The 19,432-nt window shown below is 37.0% G+C and overlaps 1 non-coding gene across 1 annotated transcript; it reads left to right on the top strand.

Annotated features, from left to right (window-relative positions):
- Window positions 1-9,495: 9,495 nt before the first annotated feature.
- TRNAA-GGC (transfer RNA alanine (anticodon GGC)) lies at window positions 9,496-9,568 on the top strand. Its single transcript has one exon. It is a non-coding gene; the product is annotated as a tRNA-Ala (tRNA).
- Window positions 9,569-19,432: the final 9,864 nt, after the last annotated feature.

Genomic DNA, 19,432 nt, shown 5'->3' with positions numbered 1-19,432 from the left:
TCCATTGTATAAATATACCACATCTTCTTTATCCAGTCATCTGTTGATGGACATTTAGGCTGTCTCCAGTCTTGGCTATTGTAAATAGTGTTGCTATGAACACTGGGGTGCAGGTGTCTTTTTGAAGTAGGGAGGACCAGAAGTTTTTAATTTTGACATAGTTCAATATATCAAATTTTTCTTTTATGACTCATGCTTATGAGTCATAACATCATATCATTTATTTCATGACATACCTATAAGCTGCTCATATGCTATCCATGAAATTTTTGCATAATCCAAGGTCATAAAGATTTTTTCCTATATTTTCCACTAGAAGTTTTACAGTTTGGGTTTTTGCATGTAGGTCTATGATCCTTTTTGAGTTAATTTTTATCGTGATGGGAGATACAGATCCAAGTTCAATTTTTTGCCTATGGATATCCAAACATCCAGCATCATCCTTTCCCCCATTGAATTACATTTGCACTTTTGTCAAAAATCAGCTGTGTACATACGTGTTCATCTATTTGGGGGTTCTTTATTCTTTTCCATTGATCTATATTTCTATCTTGATGCCAACATCTCACTGCATTGATTACTGTAATTTTATAATGTAGACGTGTTATGTTTTCATTTGTATTCAGTTCAAAATACATTCTGATTTCCTTTTGGTTTCCCTTGGATTATAGGTTATTTACAAATGTGTTTTTTAGTTTCCAAATATTAGAGATTTTCCAGATATCTTTATGTTATTGATTTCTATTTCCATTGTGGTTAGAGAATTACTCTGTATAATTTGAATTATTTTAAATATACAGAGTTTTATATGATGACTTAGAATATGATTTTTCTTGGTAAATGTTCTATGTACACTTGAAAGGAATGTGTGCTGTGGGTTGTTGGGTGAAATGTTCTATAAAGGAATCAGGTCAGGTTGTGTGGTAGCATAGTTCAAGTTCTCTATATAGTTACTGATTTCTTTTTACTTGTTTTGTTAATTATCGAGAAAGAGAGGTATTGAAATCTTTGACCATAATTGTCTATTTCTTCTTTCAATCCTTTCAGTTTTTGCTCCATATATTTTGAAGATATTTTATTATGTGCATAAACATTTAAGATTGTTATGTTGTTTTCATGAACTGACCCCTTTATTACTAGGAAATGCTTTTCTTTATTCCTGGGAATATCCTTGATCCAAAATCTACTTTGATAGTAATATCACCAATGGAGCTCTCTTTTGATTAGTGTTAGCATGGTAGATTGTTTTAATCTATTTGTATTTTTGCATTTGTAGGAAGCAAAACTGAACATTACTTTTTAATATAATCTACAATCTGCCAGTATTAGACCATTTATATTTAATGTGATCAATGATATGCTTAGATTTAAATCTATAATCTTGCTATTTTTTCCTATTTGTCCCATCTGTTCTTTGTTCTCTTTCTTCTTTTCTGCCTTCTTTTGGATTGATCATAGTTTTTACTGTTTATTTTATTTTCAAATAGACTATATTTTTTAGAGAAGTTTTAGGTTCATGGCAAAACTGAGTGGAAAGTACAGAGAGTTCCTGTATATCCCCTACTCCCACACTAGCATACCTCCCCCACTATCACCATCCTGCACCAGAGTGGTACATTTGTCACAGTTGATGAACCTGCATTGACACATCATTGCCCAAGGTTCATTATTTACATTAGGTTTCAGTCTTATTGTTGTAAATTCTATGGGTTTGGATTAATGTATAATGACATGTATCCACCATTGTAGCATCATACAGAGTAGTTTCACTGCCCTAAAAATCTTTTGTGCTCCACCGATTCATCTCTCCATCCCCTCTAACCCTTTGGAAATCATTGATTCTTTTATGGCTTCCAGAGTTTTGCCTTTTCCAAAATCTCATACAATTGGAATCATATAATATGTAACCTTTTCAAATTGGCTTTCTTCACTTAATAACCTGCATTTAAGTCTCCTTCATGTCTTTTAATGGCTTAATAGCTCATTTCTTTTAAACACTAAATAATATTCCATTAGCTATATGTATCATAGTTTATCCCTTTACCTACTGAAGGACATCTTAGTTGCTTCCAAGTGTTGCCAATTATGAATAAAGCTGCTATAAACATCTGTGTGTGGACATAAGTTCTCAAATCCTTTGGGTAAACACCAAGGAATACAATTGCTGGAACATGCAGTATAAAAAATGTTTAGTTTTGTAAGAAACTGCCAAACTTTCTTCCAAAATGGTTGTAACATTTTGTATTCCTACCAGCAATGAATGAGACGTCCTGTTTTCCCACATCCTCATCAGCATTTGGTGTTATCAGTGTTTTGAAGTTTGGTCATTCTCCAAATAGGTGTGTAGTGGCATTTCATTATTGCTTTAATTTACAATTCTCTAAAATATATGATGTTGAATATTTTCCCATATGCTTGCTTGCCATCTGTGTATCTTCTTTGATGAGATGTCTGTTCAGGTCTTTTGCCCTTTCTTTTAACCAGGTTGTTCATTTATTATTATTGAGTTTTTAAGTGTTCTTTGTATTTTTTGGATAACATTCCTTGAACAGATACATTTTTGCAAATATCTTCTCCCAGTCTTTGGCTTGTCTTCTCATCTTATTATATTTTACCTCCTTTGTTGGTTTATTTGTTATAACTTTTTCTTTTGTTATTTTAATAGTTCCTTTAGGGTTTATAAGTTACATCTTTTACCATCATAGCTTATCTTTAATTATATTATATCATTTTAGTTATACTATAAGAACCTCATGATACTATAACTCTATTTCTTCCCTCTTGATATTTGTGCTACTGTTGTCATAGATTTTATGTTTGCAAATGTTATAAACCTTGCACACATTGTTAATATTTTTTAAACAATTGTCTTCAAATATATTTAAATAATGAGAAAAATCTTATTTATTTACCTATGTAATTACCATCTTCAGTGATATTCATTCCTTTGTGTAGATCTGTATTTCCAACTGATACAATTTTCCTATGCCTGAAGGACTTTCTTTTGCATTTCTTATAATAGAGGTATGTTGATAATTAGTTTCTTTTTTTTTTTAGCTTTTTGTGTTTAAAATATTATTTATTTTGCCTGTATGTTTGAACAATACTTTTGCTTGGAGTAGAATTCTAGGTTGATAGTGTTCTTTCAATACTTTAAAGACATTGCTCCATTGTCTTATTAGTTGCATTGTTTCCAAGGTGGAATCTGCTAGCATTCTTATCTATGTTTTTCTGTATATAACATGTGCTATATATATGTTTTTGTTGACTGCTTAAAAAATTTTTCCTGTTATCATTAGTTTTGAACAATTTGACTATGATGTGCTTTGGTATAGTTTTCTTTATTTTTCTTATGCTTGAATTTGAGAGTTTATAATTTTCATCAAACTTGGAAAAATTTTGGCTATTACTTTTTCAAATATTTTTTCTACCTTCCCCTGGCTCTCATCTCTTGATTACTCAAGTTACACATATATTAGTTCACTTGTTGTCCAACAGCTCACTGATGCTCTATTTATTTTTTTAAAAATCTTTTTTCCTGTACATTATGTTTTAGATGGTATCTATTGGTCCACCTGAAAATTCACTAATTTTTTCATCTCCAGTGTTCAATCTTCTGCTAATCACACCCAGTGTATTTTTCATCTTAGACATTGTATTTCTATTTGGGTCTATTTTTTACTTCTTTCATGTCTCTTTAACTTTTTGAACATATAGAATACTCCATATTATAATCACTATTTTGATATTCTTGTTTGTTAATTCTAACATCTATTTAGTTCTGAGTTTATTTTGATCGATCAATTATTTACTTTACTATGGGGTTACATGTTCTTGATCTCTAGTAATAATTTGCATGCCTGGTAATTTTTTATTGGATACCAGTCATTGTCAGTTTTACCTTGTTATGTGCTTTACATTGATGATATTTACATAAATACTCTTGCACTTTGTTGTGGGAAACAGTTATGTGGAAACAGTTTGACTCAGTTCTTGCTTTATGATCTATGGGATCAGAACAGTCCTCAGTATAGAGCTAATTATTCCCCACTACCAAGACAACACACTTCTGAGTACTTTACCCACTGCCACATGAATCTTGAGGTTTTCCAGTGAGATTTCTAAGCACAAGCACTATTATGACCCTGTATGAGTGCACTCTTCCTCTACCCATTCCACGTGATTCTGTCCCTGAGGCAGTTTCCTCACATGCATGTGCTAGTCAGTACTCAGCTGAAGATTCAAGGGAAACTGTGTAGGTCTTCAGAAATCTCTGTCTATATAGCTCTTTATTTCCCAGTACTCTTTCCTGTGAACACCAGTCACCTTGTTCACCCCAGAATTTCATCTCCATCTCAAGTCAAGGAATCATCCAGGCTCTACCTGGGTTTCCCCTTTCTGCACTACAGACTGGAATCTCTCTTAGGATAGCAAGCAAGGATAAATATAGGGCTCACCTCATTTGTCTCCTTTTAGGAATCATGGTTACTCATTGCATGATATCCAGTGACTTGAAAACTATTGTTCCATATATTTTCTCCACTTTTTGATTGTTTAAGCTGGAAGGATAAATGTGGTCCTATTACTCCATCTTGGCCAGAGTGTAATACAGTTTCTAGAATATTTATTTGGAGAAAGATAATGGTTACTATTCATTGTCAGGAAAGAAAGGAAAAAGAAAAGTAAAGAAAGAAAGTTATTTGGTTTTAAACAAATCTTGTAGAAAGAGGTTGCTGGAAGGCAGCAAAATGAGAAAAAGTAGTGTAGAGTTTTTTATGAAGCTAAATGTGTATCATTTAAATGACAGTTCCTTATGCTGAGATGATATACTTGCTAAGTTTTGTGTGTTAAAAAGATAGGGAGCTATATTCAATATCTTTTAGTAATCTATAATGAAAAAGAGTATGAAAAGGAATATATGTATATACACATATGACTGAAACATTATGCTGAACACCAGAAATTGACACATTGTAAACTGACTATACTTCAATAAAAAATTTTTAAAAATTAAAAAGACTTCCATTTGATTTTTTCTACCTTGTAAACTTAAAAACTAGTGACTCTTCCAACTAAAAAAGTACAGGCCTATGATCAAATTCCATAGTCTAGAAAACAGTGGCAAATTTTGGGACTAAGAACAGGTAAACTCCAGGTGGCTAAGACAGAATTGATTTCTAAATTAACAAATAAAAAACTGAGTTCTTTGAAGGCTGAGATTGTATTTTTTAATTCATCACTTTATTTCTAGTGTCTAGCACATAGTTGGTGCTCAATAGATGCCTAATGAATGAATGAATGAATTTAGTGCCTAATTGTATAATACCCAAGGACTGCTGGTCTGGCAGGCCCAGGAATTTTCCAGTGCAGCCCTCTTAATTGATCTGCTTCATTAAAATAGAAACAGTGAGACTAATTGGCTTTGACACGGGCTTACTTCCCAGGTCACTGCTGTGGCTGCCATACACTCCTCAGTAAACAAGCTGTTGTGCAAGGCACCTGAGGCAAAGGACCTAATCAGTTGGCAGGATCTTGGACCATGACAACACAGACAGGGAGAGAAGAAAGAGTGCAGCATTAACTGGTGAATCTGACAGGATTTGGGAACAGATATAAAACTGGCAAAGTGCTGACCAGGCAGACACCTGCTTTGTGGGTTACAACCTGGCCACTTACTAGGATCACTTGAGTTGCTTTTATAACGTATACATACTAAGCTCCACATCCAGAGATTGAGTCAATTAGTCTGAGGCAGGGCAAGGAAATGGGCATACTTTTGAAGACTTCAGTAATTCTATTGCACAAATTACTGTGTCAAGCCACGAAATCAATAATCCTCATCCTTCTCCTTTTGCTGATCTCTACCATTTAAAAGGTGTCCTATTCTCCAGTAAGGTGCTACAAGTAAGAGATATGTATTGGAAAAGTGCAAATCAGATGTTGGCAAATACGAAACAATTTTTGTATCACTGCCCATTTTCCTTTTACAAGTCCCCATTTCTGTTCTACAGCAGGAAAATTAAATATAGTACAATCAAATATGCATCCATCTAGTTTAGTATATCTGTAGTCAAATTCAGATATTATTTATTTCAATCACTATCCTGTTCAAAATTCTTTCTCTAAACTGCCTTCACTCCCAACTTTTACTGAAATTCCAGAGAAGGACTGTCATGCTTGACTTGTGAAGGCATCAGGCAGATGGGACGGTCAGGAAGAGTGAGCTAACTGGTACAGCTCAGTGGGCAGGGAACTGAATAGCTGGTTACAGTCACTTCTCTGCAGATTCTAGCTGCCAGTGTCATCCCCAGTCTGGCTGTAGGTGTGTCCCTGCTGGCTCAGGAGTCCTTGTATGCTCCTGGCATCCTGAGATTCACTTCTGCTTTAACTCCAGAGTGGTGGTCTGCCATGAGCCTCAGCTGGCAGGGTTCCTTCACATCCTCCCAAGCTTTTCAAGGCCTGAGGCAAATGAAGGCCCACATACCATAAGTCTACATATTTAAGAATTATAAATCAAGTTAACAAATTGCTAAACGAAATGTGTCCTATTGTCCTAACTTGAAAATATACTTTGTAAGACCAAATCAGAAAAAAATTTATATAAAACTGAGAGTTAACAAATTATCAAATGAATACAATTAAATTTAACTTATATTGCATGTGCCTGGGCATTCTCCTGGTAGGCTGGCAGTGTTTGGATGAGCAATAATTCAGAAATTAATATATACTTGTTTCCTGGAATCTAAATTTTTTGTCCCTCATTTTAAATAAAGTTACTAATTATGTTGATATAATCAAATTTTTCACACATAACTTGTATTCTTGTGTTGGTAGTAATGAAATAAATTAAAACATAAAATTCAATTATATTTAAATTGTATAAAATTGAGTGAACTTTAAAGAAAATTTAAAATAGATCTAAAGAAATAAAACTATTTTTCCTAATTTTAACAAAAATGAGACTTCTTTTAAAATATTTAAAATTATTTATTAAAATTAAAAGGCAAACTACATGTTGTAATGAATATCAATTCATTGTTTTAACCAAATTTTAAGTCAAAATGACTTCATTAAAGCTAAAAATTAAAATTTTTTAAACATTTAAATTAAATCTTATTAAGTAGTGTTATAAAACTATTTGTAAATTCTAGAATTTAATGCCCATGAAATTGCCAGTATAAAGGAAAGGAATCATGCTTCATGCATGTTACAACTAGACCTACATATATACACACATTCACGGGTAATATGAACAATACTGCAGTTATTTCTCAGCTATCAGGTTAACTATTGAAAAACTGCGGGCAAATTCATGAGCACCTCTGGAAGTACAAATTAAAACATGAAGAGGAAGAAGAAAATGGACAGCTGGCACTATGAGGGAACTAATATTTCACTATAAAGGAATCCTCTGCATTAACATTAATTTAAGAGAGAGTTTATAAATTAATTTGTCTTTTTTTTCCCCCCAAAGTATTTCCACCGAATGCACTGCTAAAATTCTTCCCACACCCCCGGACAGCCTCTGCAGAAGCACAGCCCACAAACCTTCAGGGCTTTGGACACAGCTGCCTTCTGTTGAGAGGATCTAAGGGAGTGGAGAAGCTTTCCCTGGAGCCTGAAAAGCGTCAGTCAGAGAGCAAATGTTTAGGGTTGTAGGTCAGCCTGTGCCAGCTCTGATCTCAGATCCCTGGAGGCTGTGGAAGCATGGGGTCCAGGACAGAAGCCCCTCTGTCTGGGATAAAGGCTGGTATTGGTTCCTTTGCTGCCTGTGTATCAGGGTATCGGGGTTTGCTTAGCAAGCTGACCTGTGCTTCCAACCATCTTATGGGACCTCTGAGGCCCTGGGAAGCTTAGACTCCCCCTTACAACCATCGTGGCTCTGTGGAAAACTGGGAGGTGATTTGTGGCCTCTCCCGACTTGTCCCTTTCTTATGCCCTCTGCCTGTATCCAGAGCTCTCTGATGTCTTCCGCCTGTGCCTGGCAGCCCCCAATGTGCTGATGGGTTCTGCCATTCAGCCAGTCCCTGTGTTCAGGTGTTCCCCTGAGCTTCGCAGGACCTTCTCTGGGGAATCTCTTTGTAGGGATATATGGCAAGTACTCTCCTTTCTCAAGAAAGCGAGGGTGTGAAAAGAATAAGAGTTCCAACTCTAACACTCCAAGATCTCTTCAAGAAGCCACCCTAGTCTTTCTCTCAGAGAGCTCTACAGACCATCCTCCAGCAGAAGGAGTAGGGCATCTTATTGACTTCTGATTCTCCCCAGTGTTTCTGTCTCACACCTGGCTGGTCCTCATTGAAACTACACGTCTCTATTTACGTCTGTTCTCTGACTCAGGAAGAGGTTTGTAGCAAAGGGGAGAAAGTAAGACCAGTGGATTGATGTCTCAAGTTATTGTCACAATTAATAGCTTATCAACTTCTCCAGTACCCCTCTTTGGAGGGAAGAGGAGGGGAAGTGAAAATGGATAGTTTTGGGAAAACAGCTTTGGGAAACCACTACAACTGGCTGGATGATGGGTCTGAATCAGTCATGACCTCCGATATTATCAAATAAAACCCCAGGAAGGATGATTTTAAACATGACTCTTCTACACTACTATTTGTTTAGGTGAAAGGGTCTCTTAAAACACCCTGGGAAAAATCTGTTCTGTATTTTGCCATCTTGCCAATAACAGGACTCTTCCCTGCACTTACCACGAATGAAGACATTCAGAAACTAAAAGGATTGGAAGAGAAACCCTAATATTAAAGTGTTTGTCATTTAAATACAAATTCTGTTCAGGAAAGCCAGAAGTAAAGAATCTTTGCCTTTCCCAAGCATCTATTTGGCAGGATTGAAGATAAAAATAACTGAATATAATTTTATCCCGGTAACATTAAGTTTAATGTCTGCTTTTAAAACACAAGGTTGGGAAATTGTACTTTTCAGACTCCACATCTGCTTCGATATCTGTGGGGCCATCAGAATCGTAGGAATTGCTGTCTGTCAAATCCCTCTCTCCTGAGACTAGAAGCTCCTGACTGGGCACACAGGCAAAATAGTGTAGAAACAAAGATTCTGCTCTGGGCACAGGGCACCACACCAAGAGGGCACTGCCATTCGCGGCCAGTCATGGGCATTGCAAGAGACTTAGAAAATTTTCAGGAAGGCCCTCCAAAGTGTGGGCCCCACTTCACCAGGTCTAAGTGAGGTACTGTGCTAACAGCTGCTGTGGGCCCCACTGGTGTGCATCAAGGTGCATAGATAAACATAAAGGAGAACTGGCAGCACCACTGCTGATCTTAGTTTCGAAGATAAGCCTTTGTTTTTATTCTCTTTCACTCACCCCAACAATATTTATCATGGGCCATGGACCAGGCGTCACAGTGGATGCTAAGATGAGCAGTGATAGTAAGCACGCCCTCAAGGAGCTTACAAATCTGGAGCTGTGTTCTTCAATCCTAGCTATTAATTAGAATCATTTGGGGGAGCTCTTTAAAAATATTTGCAGGGGGAGGGTATAGCTCAGTGGTAGAGTGTGTGCTTGGCATGCACAAGGTCCCGGGTTCAATCCCCAGTACCTCCATTAAAAATAAATGAATAAATGAATAAACCTAATTACCTCCCCTTCCAAAAAAAATAATAAACAATAAAAATATTTGCTTCTAAGCTCCACCTCAAACCAATATATTCAAATTTTCTGAGGGTTGGGGCCCAAGAATCAGAATGCTTTCAAATTCCCCCGGGGATTCTGATGTGCAACCAGGGTTGAGAACTACTCATTGAAGGAATGAATGTCTCCTGCTTCTGTTCTCCATGGCCTGTTCAGCAGATCCTGAACACCCTGAAGAATTTGGATGGGCTCAGGTACAGGGCCAATTGCTTGGTGAGTTCCTTCTGCCAGTGGAGGTGTATAAGGGCCCTCCTATGCTGTTATGGGTCCATCCAAGGACTGTTCACCATCTGCCTGTGGTGAGCCAGGCTTTACATCATGTTGGGGGGTGGAGGATACCAACTTCTCTCATGACTTCCATGAGATTTTTTTGGTCTAGAACATAATACCAGGTGGACTCCAAAGCCCAAGAATCAGCTTCTCAAACCACAAAGAGACTTTTTTGGCATGCAATACCTCACTGAAAAAATTATCAAACCAAATCCCTGACATGTTCTGGTAGACAATTCAGGTCTCTTAATTATCTATCAGCCTTTTGGAATTTAAGTGAATAAGCCTCTTTAAACTACTAAATGCTTGCCTACTTCTCAATTCAAAATGTTTATAAAGTTTGTTTCAACAGAGCTTTGAAAGGGGAAACTATAAATCTTACTTAATAATTCTTAGACAGTTCCCACTTACATAATACTTAACTGTATTTCATAGTTCTAATTCCCTCAAATAATGTTATTTCTTATACCAAGCCCGCCTGACTCTCTAACATGTATCGTAGATCTTTCCACTTGGTATCTGCTGTGTTTGTCCTTCACTGGGGCTGCCAAGTGCTGACCAAGCAAATCACGTTAGTCAGCTCCCAAAGGGGCTCTCCTCTTGAGTTCAGACTGGGCTGCTATCTCCATCTTTACATTGTGTTTAGTTAACATCTTTTTTGTTTTGTGTAACTATAAATAGTATTTTATTTAGAACTTAACAAATCATAAAAATGACATAATTTTAAGCATATGGTGAATAACCCTTAAAAATAGGAAAAAAGAAAGCAAAAATATCTGTTTTTTGGAATCATCATCATTTCTTTTCTTCTTTTTTTTAACTTTGGAGGGTGAGAGTGGAGATGGTTTCTAATGAAGCTCTCTCATGCAACTGGAAAATCCCCACAGCTGAAAGGCTGGCTGTCTCTCAGCCACAGAGCTGACAAAGATTTCATGACACTGAAAATGGGAATGTGAGGAAAGTCAAGGAAGAAGGAAGCTCCACCTCTATCTTGCTTGATGTTATACAGGTTTTAAAAAGATGCCATCAAAGAAAAAATATGCAAGGACTTCTGGGCTCTGCTGTTGACATAAATTTCAGCAGTTAGGCTCAGGCTGGACTTTAGTGTGATTTCATGAATTCATTCTTCCACTGAAATTCATTGCCACCTCTAGAGTGCTGTTCTCTGTGCTCCACACTTGGGACCCTAAGTTGAATTAGACATGGTCCCTGTCCTCAGAGAGTCTTCATGTCCCCTTGTTGAGGCCCATGCAATCCACAGGCCTCAAATTAGATGGATCAGAACCTCGACTTTACCAACTTGTCCAGGAATATTCATTCTGTGGAGAACTGACTCATCCTAAATAAATCACAACAGAGTATAAATCAGAATATGTCTGAGCTGGTCCAACACCCTAACAACTCCTTCCCTGCTCACCAGCCAGAGCAATTCTCCTCATCCTGGTCTAGTACCCTGACTTCCACCATGAGTCCTCCCCAACTCATGACAAACGTGTGCATGTATGTGTACACGTTTGTTCTAAGTATATACATATGTACTTATATATCTAAGTATACAGTTAACTCTTGAACAACATGGGTTTGAACTGTACAGGTTCACTTACATGTAACTTTTTTCCAGTAGATACTATGGTACTATATGATCCACAGTTGGTTGAGTCCTTGGATGTGGATACTGGGAACTGTGGCTACAACTAAAAATTATACAAGAATTTTCCACTCCACAGAGGGTTTTGTCACCCCTAACCACATTGTTCAAGGGTCAACTATATATACATATATGTATATATAATATGCACCAAGTATATATATATTCACATATGTTAAGTATGAGTACATATATATTAATGGGAAAAAAATGTGTGGTGTGTATATATATATGCATATATGTGCATATATATATTCTAAGTACTTGCTATGCATAGAGGACACTAACATCTAAACATCTAAATGGCTTGTGCTAACACTGAGGCAGGTATAGTTATCTCATCCAACATAGACTACATATTGATCTTATGAGATAGGTATTATTGTACTTATTTTGTGTGATGCAGAAGCAGAAGCTGGCAGATGGCAAGTTGCTTAAGGTCACACAGCTAGCAAGCGGTGAAGCTCAGATTCCAACAGGCCTGACTGATTTCAGAGCCCTTCCAACTCAATAATCATGATCTCATTTAAACGATATTAAAGTCTATCTTCGCTCCTTAGGTCTGTAGCACTTTATTCTTTCTATTTATTCCGGATTTCAATCACTTCTTTCCTGTCATCTAATCTACCTTTCCCAAACAATTTTTCCAGGAAATTTGGACGCAATTTTTTCCATTTGGTTTCTTAACCATGGAGGGAGGAGAAATTATCCCAATTTGGGGAATAATCTGTTAGTATCTAAATACATCATAAGTTAATTATTTCATCATGGTCCCACTGAGAAAAAAGAAAGAAACCATCATATTTTTCTTTCTTTCCCTCTTCCTTCCCTCCCTTCTTTTCCTTCTTATGGTCTCCTTTCCTTTCTTCCATTTACTCCTAATTTAAAAGCATCATATATTAAGCCTGATGCACTCATATCTTAGTGAGAAGAAACATATATGTACAGGTAATTTTCAGGAAATATGATATGTACAATAATAGAAATATATTCAAAATATAGCTCCAGCCCAGAAGAGGGCGTGATTAATTCTATCCCAAAGCAGGTGGGACCAGGGAATCTTTCATGCAGATGCTTGAGCTAAGTTTGAGGAATGAATAGGCAAGAGAAAGGGCGGTTGAGGGAAGCCCAGGAGCAATTTTGCTGGCTGCAGATTCCTATACCAGTGACTACTATATGCAATATTAATACGAGGAATGGAGATGTGGAAAGGTCAGAGCCGAACAAGTATTGTATTGATATTGGCAATGTGTGTGCTGTTTCCAAAGTCAAGTGTCCTGCTGCTCTTTGCGTTGTTATAGTGAAAGGTGAGGCAGCTGCAGGGATGGCATCAAGCCAGTCCATGCTGATGGAATGACTTCTCTCTCCTGGAAATTATGATACTAAATGCTTAATTTTTATCAGTATCATTTCTGCTCATTATAAAGACTTGGTACAAATTAGAGCAAGGCTGTGTTGAGAGCACTTATTTTCCCTTAAATATTTAGTGCAAGGAGAATGGGATCTTCACAATCTAGACCAATCCCTGATGAGGAGGATGAGGCCCACCTCCCCTGAAGCACATGGCTGCACAAGATCAGAGTGCTGCCAGCAAAGAGGAAGGAGGGAATGGCTGTTGGGCAGGCACTCAACAATGTCCACTTCAGGGTGAATAAGAATACAAAGGGACTATCAGATTAGCATTTGCAGTTAGTACATAAGAGACATCTGGGCTCTAACGAACATGGAGCATTGCATATTTTCCCTTTTCTTTAGCACCATGCAGGTCATCACAGGTCACATATGCTTTGCAGAGAACTTTTAAAATTGGTTTTTGTTTTCTTTTACCGTATCTTTATCTAAAATCTTTAAAACAGGGCTTTATAAATACTAGTGCTTTTAAATTTCTATTCATCATCTGTGATGTAGGAGATTTAAATTTGCTTTAATTCATTCAATATCTGAATACTTGCAGGAGGCAAAGAATTTGTTTTCTGGTGAAGGTACTCACTGTGTAAAATGATAAATAAAAATGCTCTTTTTGGAACAAAAAAATAGAAGCCACCAGGGTTCCTGGAGGACCTCAGATAGAGCCACCTACCCAATCTAGATTACCTGCTCATCTCTGGACCCTTCTGTGAGAAAGAAAGAAATTTCCATCTTTTTTAAGAGACTGTATTTTAGAGTCTATCTATTACAACAGCCTGTCCTAACTAGCGGACTTGTTGCTTTTCTGGAAGCGGGGGCCACATCTTCCAATTTTGTCACAAGAAACTATAATTTAGAATTTTATATAAAATCTACAGGTCTTTTAAAAGAAAGGTTGATTGTTAATTTAATATTATTTGAAATTCTGTTCAAGCCAAAACCACACGTCAGTGGATTTCCACTACCATTTTGGCGTTGGATCTTGTCTTTGAGATTTCTTGGTTGCATGATTAAGTGCTTCTATGTTTGTGCCTTATGTTTTTCTTCACCATAGGCATAGCAATATTTGCAGAGAGAGAATCTCTGGCCAGCATTTAGAAGGAGGGGTGAAAGGTGGGTTGTGGACTCTGTCACTCAACTGGTATTTTTTAGAGACTAATTTATCAGGTGAAAGTACTACAGAGCATCCTGCTCCTCAAATTAAGGATGTCATAGATCATGCCAGACAGAGAGACATCCTACAGATAGAGGACTGCTGAGTGGTTTAGATGAGTTATCATGTGTAAGGACTTAGAACAGTACTGGCAAACAGCAAACCACACTCAAGGCTGGTTACTAGTTATGCAGCTTGCCTGCGGCCACAGCTAGTAAGTGGAGGAATAGGTGGAATTCCTACACTAACTTCATGTTTCAGCTGGTTCACACATTTCTGTCTGTCTTTCTGCTCTGCATCTTTGAGATTTCCTTGATTTTTACCTTCTATATGACTAATTCTGTCTTTAATCATGTTTATTACTCAGGTAAGTTTTTTAGTAATTTAAAAAAATTTTGTCAATAATATTTTTAATTTCCAAGAATATTTCTACTGACATAATGGCTCATCTTTTTCATGGCAACCTGTTCTTATATTATAGATTATATCCTTTCTCTCTCTGAGAACATTAAAATTACTAATTTTTTTTAAGTTCTCTTTGGTTTTCTGCATTATTTCTATTTTTTTTTCCCTAGAGTTATCTGTTCTGATTGCTTAATCCTGGTCCTTTTTTTTTCTTCTATTCTCAAATATCTGATGATGTTGCATTGGCCATTCATATTTATGAGCAAAAATTTAGGTCATTTGTTTGGGGAGTTAGCATGACTTTCCTCTGCAGAGGTGTGGGTCTTTTTCCCTAGCAGGCTTCTCCTGAAGATTGACTACATACTTTGTGTCAGTATGCTGGTTGTGTTGACAGAATCACTTCTGGGTTCATGGATATAGAGCAGACATGCAGTCTGAAGACATCCTCCAATTATTGCAAAGGCAGAGCTGACTTTAGCTGTGAAATCCTTTAGTGTATTTCTTTCCTGAGCAGATCTACTTTCCTCTCTAGTCTCTTCTCCATGTCTCTTCCCATCCAGGAGGTGAGGGGGGTGGTCCTAAGACACTTCTGGATCTGCTTGTCTTTCTGGTCCGTGTTTAAAAGCTGTTTCCAAGCAGATAACTCACATTCTTAAAGGACAACTGTCAGCATCTATACTGTGGTTAAATGCTACTGTTCCACATGCAGTTTTTTCATTAGTATGTGATGACTGCTCATGGTACCCATATTTATTGACCCAAGCTGCTTCTCTTACCATGGTTTATTTCACTTTTACTGTTAAGATTCCATCTCTTTTTAATCTTCTTGTAAGTCCTCATAATTTCTTGTCCACTGATGGCAGATACATAAAGATAACTTTGTAATGTACATCATCTTTTTTATCTCTTTGTATACCTTTTCAATCATTTGAATAGATTTGGAAGTGTGTGCTCACCCTGCATTTTGATTAATCATTTCTATAAGTAATTTAAAAACATCTGTTCTCTATTGTCTTCTTAAAGTTTCTATTTAGGATATTTACTGAATATTGTGGGCAGACCTCTGAAGTCATGTATGTGGGAATACAAAGAGCTCATGGATATTTCTTCCTCAATGCCTCACTGAGGAGCTGAATTTGGATGAAAACTCTCCTCCATCTTTGAAAATTCAACCTGTTATGGACTGAATATTCGTGTTCCTCTCAAATTTATTATGTCATAATCCCCCCAATGTGATGGTAATAGGAGGAAGGGCCTGGGGGAGGCAATTAGATCAAGAGGAGGGGACCCTCATGAATGGGATTAGTGCCCTTATAAAAGAGGCCCCAGAGAGACCTCTCATCCTCTTCGTGTCATGTGAGCACACAGTGAGAAATCATCAGTCTGCAACCCAGAAGGGACCCTCACCAGAACCCAACCATGCTGTCACTCTGATCTTGGATGTCTAGCCTTCAGAACTGTGAGAAATAGATTTCTGTTGTGTATAAGCCACCAATCTATGGTCCTTGGTTATAGCAGCCCAAACTAAGACACCACCTAACTGTATTTTTAGAAATAGAAGTGAGAATATAAGAAAAATGGTATAGAAAGGAACTTCTGAATAGCTGAGAAGTAATGAATAAAATGACTGTTTCGTTCTCTTTACATGAGTGTACCATCTTCACACAAGGTCCAGCCTTCTTCCTCTGCCACAGAGGTCTCCGAACCTGATGATCATGGCCCTCTGCCAACAGCAGATATTTGAGAATGTGCCCCAGTGTGCTTTTGTTTGTTTGTTTATAAATTGTATTTCTGTGCTGCCACATGAATATATTATGAATGTTAACATTTCTTATTTTTGTATGTATTTTATATGGAGTAAAAAATTAAATGGGTAAAGAAATGTGAAGTTTCTCTCCATATTTTAATAAATTTAGCACGTTGCCTATTTTATTATTTTTTTCATTGCCTATTTCTTGTACCCTTTCAATGAGATTCATGAGTAATTATATTCAAAAAATTTTTATAGTGGAAATGTAAAAAAAAAAAGTAGAAATGAAAGTATAATAAATTCCATGTACCCATCACTCAGTTTTAATAATTATCAATTTATGGCCAATCTTATTTCTCCTATAACCCCATATCTTTCTCACTTAAATTATTTTAAAGCAAATTCCAGATACAGAATAAATAAATAAATTAATTAAATTATATTATACTTCACCTAACATAAAATAAATAAATGAAAAAAGAAATTGAGAAAAAAAGAGAGAATAGGAATGAAGGAAGGAAGGAAAGAAGGATGGAAGAAAGAGACAGGGAATATAGTTTGGTTATTATTTTATTCCTGTAAATGTAAATTCAAATGAAGTAACAAACGTTTGATCTGGTGCAAGCTAATCTGCTTTATTTTGGAAATGATCCCAGTTACTGAGTATTTACCTTCAAAGAGTTCAGTTCTGCTGCAAATCCATTGACCCTGATGTCTGTGTACTTCAAATACTTTTAGATGGAATTCAGACTCTGTAGGAGCATTTGATCTTACCCAGATGGTGGACATTATGGAACCAGAACCACTGTAGTCTGGGTTTAAAACAAACAAAATAAAACTCCGTATTTTTCTGACCTCTAGTTTTATTTTATTGTGTTTTCACTTTGGCTAAAAGCTTCAGTAAAGACAGAAAAATGTAAAGCTACAGAGATTAAATATCAGCACACAGCAATGATCAAATTTCACTTACAATCACGTAATTTTTCTACCATCTCAGATACAGATAATCATTTTCTAAGCTCATAAATACAAGACCTCATTTTTGTGGGTGCTGGATGAAAAGACGTGGGTTTATTCTGAGGCCAAGACTGTTTTACTAACTGATCTTGGACTCTGCTGACCTCCAGAGGGAGCCCTATGGCAGCCAAATCTGAGGCTCATCCGTGAAAGGGCCAATTGTTTATGGAATGTGGCCACATTTCCGATAACCAAGACTCAAGTGATGGCATTGAATGGTAGCAATTTCAGTATAGTGAGCATCTCTGATAAGGTGCTGTGCCAGTGTAGCCTCCTGAATCTAAGGACAGGAGCAAGTACCCAAGTAAAACATCTCTGATACAACCATTTGCATCTCTTATGTTTCTACAAATAGCAATCATTAGAGTCCAGCCCCCATGGGAAACTCTTTGAACTAGAAACATACAGCAACTTAGAGTAACACAACTCTGAACAGCTTCAAAATCCTGCCTTGATGGTGCTTTATGATATATGTGTTGCATAAGCCACTGTGAAATCCTGAAACTCAGCATTCTCACCTACAGGGTCTTTGGTGGAAGGAAGAGTGATTTGGAAAAAAAAAAAAAATCTACTGTTGGCTGAAGTAAAGGAGCAAGGGATCTGTTATTTAAAATCAATAGAAAATCTAAAGTCTTAACACTACCTCACCAGCCTTGAATTGCAAAGACCACTTAATTCCTGCAGTGCTTTGGGCTCAGCCCAGGGCCTCATTCTTGCCGTGTTTGCATTCTGTTAAGGGTCTTTTATCTTAGGCTCTGGGAATGAGGGTGACACATGCAATACTACCGCTTTGTATTTATATAATACTTGTCATTCAACAGTCTAAGGACCTTCCAAGAGTACAGACACTTGTTGACCAGATATCATACATACTTTTGAAACAAGGCAGGTAACTCACGTGTGAGCTAATGTACGATGCATATGTAATGTAGGATGCTTTTTAAACACGGTTCTTTTGAAAAAAGAAAATCCTCCTATAAACTTAGGGCATTTAGATGATAAAATCAATATTTTATGATTAGAATTCAGAGTTTTCTAATCATAAAATATAAATTTCTCATTATAAAACATTAAAAAAATTATTTTCTCTCAAGGGCTGGCTTATAGTTTTCTGGGGTATGTGACTGATCTATGTAACAATAGGCTTAGTGAGGACCACAACTTGATAGAATATTGGCAGCTTTATGTCATCCAGGAATAAAATACCTCAGCCTCCTACCATGACCATTGTGAAGCAGGAGATAAATACCAGCCACCTAGAGCAGAAACCACGGTTCTCTGTAACAGGAATCTCTTTCAAAGCAGCTAAACACTTCTGTGACCTGTTAAATTCTGCGGGACCTAAGACTGCAATGGATTATGGTAAGAGCACTTTAGTAAAAGTCGTAAGAATGATGAAAGAGCAGTCATACACTTTGTAAGAGTTTTCACAGCTCAGAGTAGGCTTTAGGAACTGTTCGCTGCCTCAGAGTAGAAGACGCCTATCCGGATCTGGCTAGGTGGTAACCGTCCAGTTAGGGTGTCAAGTTTAAGCACCGATTTCCAAATGTGCACAGGAAGCTGCAGGATCCAGACTTTGAGGCTAAACAGCTCTGCCTTTCTCCTTTGTCCTTGCCCACCACCTCACTTCTGAGTCTATAAAGAGCCGTGGATTGTGAAGGACAGGATCCACCAGCATCCAGCATTCATTACAACGTCAGAGGTAGCAGGCTTCCCAGTGCAATGAAAGGTCTTTGGGGTTTGTTTTTAAACATCAATGAAATATGCTATTGTTTCAATGAAATATAAATTATTTTCAATATTTCAGTGAAATATGCTATTTCTGCACAAGAAAACACCGGAAATAGCTTTGTCTTATGACTTAGAAGTAGCAATAAAGAATCTAAGGGGAAACAGAGATAGATCTCTGGAAAGATAATGTTTTGTGTGTTTATTTTTCTTTCAGAACTCCAAATAGTTGCCTTGGCAGGCAGGCTGCTCTAAAACTGCCCCCTTCTGAAGACTCAGAGGTGTTTACAGAAATTGAAAGTTCCAGCAGTACATTTCCATGAGCTCATTACCAGTTCCTTTAGATTTTGCACGTACAAGTGAATATCCATGTCAAATAAACTCCTGCTTCGAGCTTTT

The sequence above is a fragment of the Camelus bactrianus genome, chromosome 3 (assembly GCF_048773025.1).
Source record: "Camelus bactrianus isolate YW-2024 breed Bactrian camel chromosome 3, ASM4877302v1, whole genome shotgun sequence".
Classification (NCBI taxonomy): Eukaryota; Metazoa; Chordata; class Mammalia; order Artiodactyla; family Camelidae; genus Camelus; species Camelus bactrianus.
This window is presented reverse-complemented; position numbering and strand designations above follow the sequence as displayed.